This window comes from Triticum aestivum, chromosome 5B, assembly GCF_018294505.1.
Source record: "Triticum aestivum cultivar Chinese Spring chromosome 5B, IWGSC CS RefSeq v2.1, whole genome shotgun sequence".
In the NCBI taxonomy this organism is placed as follows: Eukaryota; Viridiplantae; Streptophyta; class Magnoliopsida; order Poales; family Poaceae; genus Triticum; species Triticum aestivum.
This window is the reverse complement of record NC_057807.1, coordinates 423,820,622-423,832,482: the sequence shown is the minus strand read 5'-3', so window position 1 is coordinate 423,832,482 and position 11,861 is coordinate 423,820,622.

Here is an 11,861-nt window from a genome sequence, read left to right as displayed (position 1 = left end):
CGGAGCCCATCCGGGGCCCGCGCAGGCCCAGATCCGCCGACGCCGGCCCGTCCACGCCCCGCCTCCACGGCCCCGCGCCGGCGCCCGCCGCCGCCTCGCCGCCTCCCGCGGCCGCCTCGCCGCCCGAGCCCGTGCCCCGCCGCCGTGCCGCCTCCCACCGGCGCCGCGCCGCCGCTGGCGCCGTCCCGCGCCGCCGCTGCCCCCGCGCCCGCGTCCCCGCGCTCGCCTCCGGCAGCGCGCCGCCGCCGCCCGTTCTCCGGCGACCGGCCTCGAGCGCCCCCGCCGCCGGCCGGATCCGCCGCCCCCGCCTCGCCCGGGCGTCGCCGGCGCTTGCTCCGGCCGCCCCGCCCGTTCTCCGGCGAGCCCGGCCCCGCCTCGGTTCCCGCCGGACCCGATCCAGATCCAGATCCATTTCGGAGGTTGACCCCGATTCCACTAAGTCCCCAGATTCCGTAATTTTTATGCCAAGTTTGACCTGCTGTATCTCCGCATCCGTAGCTCCGTTTTGTGCGTATAATATGTCAAATTGTTCATCTCGACGAGTAAATCATTTAGTTCCATTGCATCATATTCATTTGAGGTCATCTAGATACCTGAATCATCATTGTAAGAGTGCTTCATGATGTTTTCTGTTGTCTGTTATCAGAACGAGCTCTTTTGTCATTTTTGCCATGATTGATGTTTGCATCCTATGAGGTTGATGTCTTCATGTGTTTTGAACTATGCTATGTCTTCTTTACAGAGGTGCTTACCATGTATTTTTGTGATCAATGTGGTGACTAGCACAAGCATGCAAACTAGGCATCGTGATGTTGCTGATTTTAGTCCTTGTTCTGCTGTTATTTTGATGCCATGTAACATGTTGCTACAGAGAGATCCATGCATATCTTGAGATACTTCAGTAAGGGTGTTTTGAACATGTGGTTATTTTCTATCAATTCATGCCCTTTGTTGCAATTATGGAGTAGTCTAGCATGACATTTGAGGGCTCTACTTTTGCTTCAAAATGTTTCCTGGCAGATTGTTTACATGTTATTCAATTTGGCCAAGCTTGTTGTAGTTGATCCTTGCATGCTATGGACTTGTTCTTGACTTGGTTGGTTACACAAACATGTATTCTTGATGATGCTATGCTTATCTTGTCATGCAATGACTTGTGGTGAGTGAATCGAGCTTGTTAAGTAGGGTACATGATGTTGCTGTTTTGCTAGGCTGAATCTGTTATTTCGTGATGCGATGTAAACCTGCTCCTACTAATGATTCTATGCATAATTTGGAGATGTTCTATAAACATATTTTGATCTACATGTCATCCTCTAACCATACATGCCCCTGGTAGCATTTATAGCTTGATGTACCTTGTTGTTATCTTGCTCCAAAGTTGCTTCATAATGTTGCTGTCAGCCTGTTAACTTTAAGTTCACTTGTTCCAATGTGTTTTGCTAGTGATCCATGCATTCTATGACCTTACTATTGTCATGCTTAGCTTCACAAATATGTCTTCTTACTGTTGGTTGCCTTGCCATGCCATGTATTGCTCTGTAGTAAGTTGCACAAGCTCATCTACATGTCGTCATAATTATGTTCCTGCCATGTATGAATCTGTTTAATAACTTGCTATGTTTACGTGGGTGCCATCATATTTTCCGATCCTTTTTGGCTTATGGTCAGTAAGGGACTTTTGATCTATGCATTTAGTAGAATCTTGCCATGCCTTTGTTTGCCATAATAAGTTCCTGTAACATGTTGTTTGATAGCTCTAAACATTGCATCGTGATGTTATTTTCTGCAAAGTCTGAAATTGTAATAACTTGCAATCTACCATGTGTGTTTGAGCATGTTCTAGTGATTTATGGAGATAGCTCAGTGTTCATGTTTTGTTATGCTTTACCTGTACATCATGCCCATGCCTTTTGTTTTCTTGTTGAGGTGCTGTAGCATGTTGTTTTGATGCTTGCAATATGTCTAGTTGTTGTTTTGGACAGATTGTTGTTATGACTTGTTTCATGTATGTGTGTTGAACCGTTGCTCCGTTTTGAGTGTGCTCTATATGAAACTTGCTTGATTTTGCATGTAGTCTCATATTATCATGTTGCATCCTTGTTTTGAGGTGTTTGCTTGATGTTTGGGTGCAATTTGCATCAATGCCATGTTTAACTTGTTTTGCTCATATCTTCTAGGCCGTAGCTCCGAACTAAATGAACTTTATATGTAACTTGACTAGAATCTCGTGTAGATCATCTTGGTGCATCTTAACTTGCTGTTTAACAACTTGAATATAAGGTTTATTCAGATCTGGACCAATTTCGACATATGCATATGAGGACTTACCGGAATTGTTATATGTTGTTCCCGGCCTCATTTAAACTTGCCTTGATGTGTTATTCTTGTATGCATCATCTTTTGCCATGAGTAGCTTCGTGTAGCCTTGTCATGCATCTTTCTTGTTGTGCATCATGCCTTGCTCATGTGTGGTTTGTTTACCATGTTGTGTGCTTCTTCTTCTTAGTTCCTGTTTCGTTGCGATCGTGAGGATTCGTTCGTCTACGCTTGGTTCGGCTTCATCCGTTCGTCTTCTTCATGGACTCGTTCTTCTTCCTTGCGGGATTTCAGGCAAGATGACCTCTACCCTGGATCTCACTACTATCATTGCTATGTTAGTTGTTTCGTTCTATCGCTATGCTGCGCTACCTATCACCTGTTTATCAAGCGATTCCAAATTGCCATGAACCTCTAACCTTTGACACCTTTCCTATGCAAATCGTTGTTTGGCTATGTTACCGCTTTTGCTCAGCCCCTCTTATAGCGTTGCTAGTTGCAGGTGAAGTTGAAGATTTCTCCATGGTGGACATGATTTTGGTTGGGATATCACAATATCTCTTATATTATTAATGCATCTATATACTTGGTAAAGGGTGGAAGACTCGGCCTTTTGCCCGGTGTTTTGTTCCACTCTTGACGCCCTAGTTTCCGTCATACCGGTGTTATGTTCCCGGAGTTTGTGTTCCTTACGCGGTCGGGTGATTTATGGGACCGCCTTGACAGTTCGCTTTGAATAAAACTCCTCCAGCAAGGCCCAACCTTGGTTTTACCATTTGCCTCACCACCACCTATCCTTTCCCTTGGGTCGGCCAACCCGAGGGTCATCTTTATTTTAGCCCCCACCCCTGGGCCAGTGCTTGTCTAAGTGTTGGTCCGAACCGAGCCGCCTGCGGGGCCCCCTCGGGGCAACTCGAGGTCTGGTTTTACTCGTAGCCTGTCTCATCCGGTGTTGCCCTGAGAACGAGATATGTGCAGCTCCTATCGGGATTGTCGGCGCATCGGGCGGTCTTGCTAGTCTTGTTTTACCTTTGTCGAAAAGTCTTGTAAACCGGGATTCCGAGTCTGATCGGGTCTTCTTGGGAGAAGGTCTATTCCTTCGTTGATCGCGAGAGCTTGTCATGGGCTAAGTTGGGACACCCCTGCAGGGTATAATTTTTCGAAAGCCGTGCCTGCGGTTATAGGTAGATGGGAATTTGTTAATGTCCGGTTGTAGATAACTTGACACCAGATCCGAATTAAAATGCATCAACCGTGTGTGTAGCCGTGATGGTCTCTTTTCGGCGGAGTCCGGGAAGTGAACACGGTTTCTGGGTTATGTTTGACGTAAGTAGGAGTTTAGGATCACTTCTTGATCATTACTAGTTGACGACCGTTCCTTTTGCTCTCTTCTCGCTCTTATTTGCGTATGTTAGCCACCATATATGCTTAGTCGCTGCTGCAGCCTCACCACTTTACCCCTTCCTTTCCTTTTAAGCTTTGCTAGTCTTGATACCCATGGTAATGGGATTGCTAAGTCCTCGTGGCTCACAGATTACTACAACAACAGTTGCAGGTACAGATTATCCGATGATCATGACGCGAGAGTGATGCTTGCTTGCGTTGAGTTCTTCTTCTGCTTCTTCTTCGATCAGGGGATAGGTTCCAGGTCGGCAGCCTAGGCTAGCAGGGTGGATGTCGTTGAGTTTCTGCTTGTGTTTCATCCGTAGTCGGATGATGCTCTGATGTATTGTGATGTTGTATTCGTGTGGCATTGTATGCCTCTTGTATGTATCCCCATCTATTATGTAATGTTGATGTAATGATATCCACCTTGCAAAAGCGTTTCAATATGCAGGTCTATCCTTGGTGGGACCTTCGAGTTCCTTTTGGATAGGGTCGCATATTGGGCGTGACAAGTTGGTATCAGAGCCTCGACCGACCCTAGGAGCCCCCTTAATTGATCGTGTAGTTTGGCCGTTGTTGAGTCTAGAAGAAAACTATTTTCGAAGTCTAGTTATATCGGAGAGTAGGAATTCTTTTTACTCCTCTGCCCCTTCGTCGCTCTGGTAAGGAATCTTGACGTAGGTGTTTTGGATTACTTCTCTTCCCCTTCAAATTTTTTCTTTAGGATCACGCAGTTGGTTTTTCGGTAGTTGCTTCTCAGCTCTTTTCATCCGGTGCATTTCTCGTCAAGTCGACTCGAGCCTCTTCATCTGTGAGTCCAATCCTTAGTTGTTTTCTTTTCCCACCCGTCCACCCCTTCTTCTTCTCGGAACCGGAGTCCGTAATCGAGTATCCATCCTACTCATGCGAAGTCTTTGCCTTCTTTCCTCAATGATTTCAACCGGTGTTTTCTCTTCAAGATATTCGTCGATTTCCCCTCCCGAGTTGTCTTTGTTTTCCCGCCCTCCCACCCTTTTTTTTCTTCCCGGAGTCTGACTCTCTCTCGACCATCTATTTCATTCGTATGGAACCTCTTCAGTCTTTCGTAAATTGTTTCAACCGGTGAATTCTCTTTTGTTCGACATTCTTCACCTCTTTTACGGTGGACTCAATTCAAGTTTTTCGAGTTGATTATATTCTTTCCCTCAGCTCAAGTGTTTTCCCTACTCGTTCACCTCTCGCCAGTTAATCATTCTGGAGTTCGTAAGACATATCAGGAGATTCGTCTGTGTTCCAATTAATTCGAGGTTGTCACCTCATTCAAATATTTCAATTGTTCCGGTGCTTCACCTATCTGTTCATCAGTCCTTTTCAACGGTGTTATCTCTTCAGTGGGCCCTAACCCACAGGTCTTTTCCCAGGATCTTACCTGACTCTTCTAATTCCCTCGGAGCTATTCTCAATTCTTTTCAAGTATGACGTAAGAATGGATTCCATCAGTCACATGCCGTCTCCAAGATCTCGTTCAAATTCTTTTCATTGTTGGCTCAACCTCTTCGCTTTTTATTCTCCCGGAGTATCTCAGTTATTTTGGTGGTGTTTTCCGTCGTCATTTGAAGAGTGAAGAAGAGTCTTCCTCTAAGCCTTGTCCGTTCTCTCGAAGATTTGTGGTTCCAGCTTCATATCATCCTCAAGAATTATTTCAGTTTGTCAGATATTCTTTCTTACCATCTGGAGTATTTCAGGAGTTGTTTTCCCGTTTCTTTTCACCAAAGGCCATCATTCCAGTTATCGTTCTCTATTTATCCCGGTGCTTCGTTCAAATGTTCGTTAATCAGCTCGAGTTCTTCCCGTTCTCTTGCATCTAAATCATCTCTAGCATATTTGTTCTTCTAATTCTTCCCGGTGATTCATTATCTTTCATCAGTCATTTCTGAATTCATGGTGGTTCCTTCATATTCTTTTTCCTTGTTTATCATCCAATCCATTCATTTCTTTCCAATCATACTGGCGGTTCATGAAGACTTTCTCAAGTTTGCGACCTGTCACTTCTCAATCCTTTTCAAGAAGAATAAGTAATATGCAAAATCCATTGCTTGTCATCAATTTAATTTGATGAAGGATAAGCATACAATGAATCTTATTCTTATTTCATCCAAGTGAGTAATCCCTTCCTTCGGAGTTTGTTCTTGATGAATAAATTCTAGTTCCAAGTGTTTTTCATCTTTTCTTTTCCGGAGTTCAAATTTCCTCGGTCATTTTGTCGGAACCTCCATCTAAATCACCGCAAGGCTTTAATCTTATTCTTTCATCCTTCATTTTATCGCGTCATTCTTTTGTTACCAGAGTTCTTCATGGTGGTTCTTCATGATTTAATTCATTTCTCAAGTGTTCATCAAGATTCTTATCGAAGGAGCTCAAGTATCTTTCCTTCTTGCCTTTCGAAGCGCAAATAATTCTTCATTTTCTTCTGAAGTGGAGTTTTGCATTTCTTTGTTCTTCTCAGATATTCAAATCCGTTCAACCTTTTCTTCTAAGTTCTCTTCATTCAATTCTTTTAATTCTACCAGAGGCTTTGCGTTGTTTATCTCATCAAGTGCCATCCCGTCTTGTGAAATTTTTGTTCTATTCCTTCCATTTTCAGCAGGAGTGCTGCCTAAATCCTTTCAGTCTTATTCGTTTCTTTTCTCATCCTAACCACTCCGGTTAGAACGAGTTGTTTCATAGTCTATCTGATTCCGTGAGTTTTCGATTCTCGTCATTCTCGTCGTTCCTCTCTTCTTCTCGAGTGCTCTCGATTCTATGCTTCTTCTTTTGAGTTCTTGTTTCACCCATCTCTTTTCCCTTCCGTCTCGGTCCTAAGATCTCGGGACGAGATCTCTTGTTAGTGGAGGAGTGTTGTAACGCCCCGGATCCGATGCGCCAGGTGTCCTTCAGTTATTCGCCGTCGTTGCCATGTCATTTTCTTGCGTGTTGCATTTCATCATGTCATCATGTGCATTTCATTTTGCATACGTGTTCGTCTCATGCATCCGAGCATTTTCCCCGTTGTCCGTTTTGCAATCCGGCGCTCCTATGTCCTCCGGCGTTCCCCTTTCGTCTCTCGTTGTCAGTGGGTGTTAAGCTTTCTCGAAATGTCCCGAGGCTTGCCAAGTGGCATCGGTATACCACCGGTAGACCGCCTATCAAGTTTCGTGCCATTTGGAGGTCGTTTGGTACTCCAACGGTTAACCGGGTAACCGTAAAGCCTCTCTCTCTTTGCAGCCCAACACCCCTTCCAAACTGGCCCAAAGCCCATCCAAACCCCCTCCATGCTCTCGGTCGTTCGATCACGATCATGTGGGCGAAAACCTCTCCTCATTTGGACTCTCCTAGCCCCCTCTACCTATAAGTATGTGCATCTCCCCCGAAATCCCGGTCTAACCCTAGCCATTTTCGTCCTCGCGCCGCCGGACATGTCCGCCCGGCGACCGGACGTGTCCGCCCCTCGCCCCGCAGCCAATCCCTCGCCGACACGTGTCCTCCGCCGCTGTCCCCGTGCCGCCGGCCCGCGGAGCCCATCCGGGGCCCGCGCGGGCCCAGATTCGCCGCCGCCGGCCCGTCCGCGCCCCGCCTCTGCGGCCCCGCGTCGGCGCCCGCCGCCGCCTCGCCGCCCGAGCCCGTGCCCCGCCGCCGTGCCGCCTCCCGCCGGCGCCGCGCCGCCGCGGGCGCCGTCCCGCGCCGCCGCCGCCCCGCGCCCGCGTCCCCGCGCTCGGCCTCCGGCAGCGCGCCGCCGCCGCCCGTTCTCCGGCGACCGGCCTCGAGCGCCCCCGCCGCCGGCCGGATCCGCCGCCCCCGCCTCGCCCGGGCGTCACCGGCGCTTGCTCCGGCCGCCCCGCCCGTTCTCCGGCGAGCCCGGCCCCGCCTCGGTTCCCGCCGGACCCGATCCAGATCCAGATCCATTTCGGAGGTTGACCCCGATTCCACTAAGTCCCCAGATTCCGTAATTTTTATGCCATGTTTGACCTGCTGTATCTCCGCATCCATAGCTCCGTTTTGTGAGTATAATATGTCAAATTGTTCGACTCGACGAGTACATCATTTCGTTCCATTGCATCATATTCATTTATGGTCATCTAGATGCCTGAATCATCGTTGTAAGAGTGCTTCGTGGTGTTTTTTGTTGTCTGTTATCAGAACGAGCTCTTTTGTCATTTTTGCCATGATTGATGTGTGCATCCTATGAGGTTGATGTCTTCATGTGTTCTAAACTATGCTATGTCTTCTTTACATAGGTGCTTACCATGTATTTTTATGATCAATGTGGTGACTAGCACAAGCATGCAAACTAGGCATCGTGATGTTGCTGATTTTAATCCCTGTTCTGCTGTTATTTTGATGCCATGTAACATGTTGCTACAGAGAGATCTATGCATATTTTGAGATACTTAAGTAAGAGTGTTTTGAACATGTGGCTATTGTCTATCCATTAATGCCCTTTGTTGCAATTATGGAGTAGTCTAGCATGTCATTTGAGGGCTCTACTTTTGCTTCAAAATGTTTCCTGGCAGATTGTTTACATGTTATTCAATTTGGCCAAGCTTGTTGTAGTTGATCCTTGCATGCTATGGACTTGTTCTTGACTTGGTTGGTTACACAAACATGTCTTCTTGATGATGCTATGCTTATCTTGTCATGCAATGACTTGTGGTGAGTGAATCAAGCTTGTTAAGTAGGGTACATGATGTTGTTGTTTTGCTAGGCTGAATCTGTTATTTCGTGAGCGATGTAAACCTGCTCCTACTAATGATTCTATGCATAATGTGGAGATGTTCTATAAACATGTTTTGATCTACATGTCATCCTCTAACCATACATGCCCCTGGTAGCATTTATAGCTTGTTGTACCTTGTTGTTATCTTGCTCCAAAGTTGCTTCATAATGTTGCTGTCAGCCTGTTAACTTTAAGTTCACTTGTTCCCATGTGTTCTACTAGTGATCCATGCATCCTATGAACTTACTATTGCCATGCTTAGCTTCACAAATATGTCTTCTTACTGTTGGTTGCCTTGCCATGCCATGTATTGCTCTGTAGTGAGTTACATAAGCTCATCCACATGCCGTCATAATTATGTTCCTGCCATGTATGAATCTGTTTAATAACTTGCTATGTTTACGTGGGTGCCATCATATTTTCCGATCCTTTTTGGCTTATGGTCAGTAAGGGACTTTTGATCTATGCATTTAGTAGAATCTTGCCATGCCTTTGTTTGCCATAATAAGTTCCTGTAACATGTTGTTTGATAGCTCTAAACATTGCATCGTGATGTTATTTTCTGCAAAGTCTGAAATTGTAATAACTTGCAATCTACCATGTGTGTTTGAGCATGTTCTAGTGATTTATGGAGATAGCTCAGTGTTCATGTTTTGTTATGCTTTACCTGTACATCATTCCCATGCCTTTTGTTTTCTTGTTGAGGTGCTGTAGCATGTTGTTTTGATGCTTGCAATATGTCTAATTGTTGTTTTGGACAGATTGTTGTTATGACTTGTTTCATGTATGTGTGTTGAACCGTTGCTCCGTTTTGAGTGTGCTCTATATGAAACTTGCTTGATTTTGCATGTAGTTACATATTATCATGTTTCATCCTTGTTTTGAGGTGTTTGCTTGATGTTTGGGTGCAATTTGCATCAATGCCATGTTTAACTTGTTTTGCTCATATCTTCTAGGCCGTAGCTCCGAACTAAATGAACTTTATATGTAACTTGACTAGAATCTCGTGTAGATCATCTTGGTGCATCTTAACTTGCTGTTTAAGAACTTGAACATAAGGTTTATTCAGATCTGGACCCATTTCGAAATATGCATATGAGGACTTACCGGAATTGTTATATGTTGTTCCCGGCCTCATTTAAACTTGCCTTGATGTGTTATTCTTGTATGCATCATCTTTTGCCATGAGTAGCTTCGTGTAGCCTTGTCATGCATCTTGCTTGTTGTGCATCATGCCTTGCTCATGTGTGGTGTGTTTACTATGTTGTGTGCTTCTTCTTGTTAGTTCCTGTTTCGTTGCGATCGTGAGGATTCGTTCGTCTACGCTTGGTTCGGCTTCATCCGTTCGTCTTCTTCATGGACTCGTTCTTCTTCCTTGCGGGATTTCAGGCAAGATGACCGCTACCCTGGATCTCACTACTATCATTGCTATGCTACTTGTTTCGTTCTATCGCTATGCTGCGCTACCTCTCACCTGTTTATCAAGCCATCCTAAATTGCCATGAACCTCTAACCTTTGACACCTTTCCTATGCAAACCATTGTTTGGCTATGTTACCGCTTTTGCTCAGCCCCTCTTATAGCGTTGCTAGTTGCAGGTGAAGTTGAAGATTTCTCCATGGTGGACAGGATTTTGGTTGGGATATCACAATATCTCTTATATTATTAATGCATCTATATACTTGGTAAAGGGTGGAAGACTCGGCCTTTTGCCTGGTGTTTTGTTCCACTCTTGCCACCCTAGTTTCCGTCATACCGGTGTTATGTTCCCGGAGTTTGCGTTCCTTACGCGGTCGGGTGATTTATGGGACCGCCTTGACAGTTCACTTTGAATAAAACTCCTCCAGCAAGGCCCAACCTTGGTTTTACCATTTGCCTCACCACCACCTATCCTTTCCCTTGGGTCGGCCAACCCGAGGGTCATCTTTATTTTAGCCCCCCCCCCCCCCCCCCGGCCAGTGCTTGTCTAAGTGTTGGTCTGAACTGAGCCGCCTGCGGGGCCCCCTCGGGGCAACTCGAGGTCTGGTTTTACTCGTAGCCTGTCTCATCCGGTGTTGCCCTGAGAATGAGATATGTGCAGCTCCTATCGGGATTGTCGGCGCATCGGGCGGTCTTGCTGGTCTTGTTTTACCATTGTCGAAAAGTCTTGTAAACCGGGATTCCGAGTCTGATCGGGTCTTCTTGGGAGAAGGTCTATTCCTTCGTTGATCGCGAGAGCTTGTCATGGGCTAAGTTGGGACACCCTTGCAGGGTATAATCTTTCGAAAGCCGTGCATGCGGTTATAGGCAGATAGGAATTTGTTAATGTCCGGTTGTAGATAACTTGACACCAGATCCGAATTAAAACGCATCAACCGTGTGTGTAGCCGTGATGGTCTCTTTTCGGCGGAGTCCGGGAAGTGAACACGGTTTCTGGGTTATGTTTGATGTAAGTAGGAGTTCAGGATCACTTCTTGATCATTACTAGTTGACGACCGTTCCTTTTGCTCTCTTCTCGCTCTTATTTGCGTATGTTAGCCACCATATATGCTTAGTCGCTGCTGCAGCCTCACCACTTTACCCCTTCCTTTCCTTTTAAGCTTTGCTAGTCTTGATACCCATGGTAATGGGATTGCTGAGTCCTCGTGGCTCACAGATTACTACAACAACAGTTGCAGGTACAGATTATCCGATGATCATGACGCGAGAGCGATGCTTGCTTGCGTTGAGTTCTTCTTCTGCTTCTTCTTCGATCAGGGGATAGGTTCCAGGTCGGCAGCCTGGGCTAGCAGGGTGGATGTCGTTGAGTTCCTGTTTGTGTTTCATCCGTAGTCGGATGATGCTCTGATATATTGTGATGTTGTATTCGTGTGGCATTGTATGCCTCTCGTATGTATCCCCATCTATTATGTAATGTTGATGTAATGATATCCACCTTGCAAAAGCGTTTCAATATGCGGGTCTATCCTTGGTGGGACCTTCGAGTTCCTTTTGGATAGGGTCGCATATTGGGCGTGACACCTTCGAGTTCCTTCTGGATAGGGTCGCATATTGGGCGTGACATAATATTAGAGTCATGCTAGTTGGGTAATTATGAAATTGAGAAATATTTGTGTTAAAGTTGGCAAGTCCCGTAGCATGCACGTATGGTAAAAGTTGTGTAACAAATTTGTAGCATGGGGTGCTCTTTGATTTCCTTCCTTATGTGTGGAGGTCGGGATCGCACGATGGTTAACTCCTACCAACCCTTCCCCTAGGAGCATGCGTAGTAGTACTTTGCTTCGAGGGCTAATAAACTTTTGCAATAAGTATATGAGTTCATTATGACTAATGTGAGTCGATGGTTTATACGCACTCTTACCCTTTCATCATTGCTAGCCTCTACGGTACCGTGCATTGCCCTTTCTCACCTTGGGAGTTGGTGCACACTTAGCCGGTGCATCCAA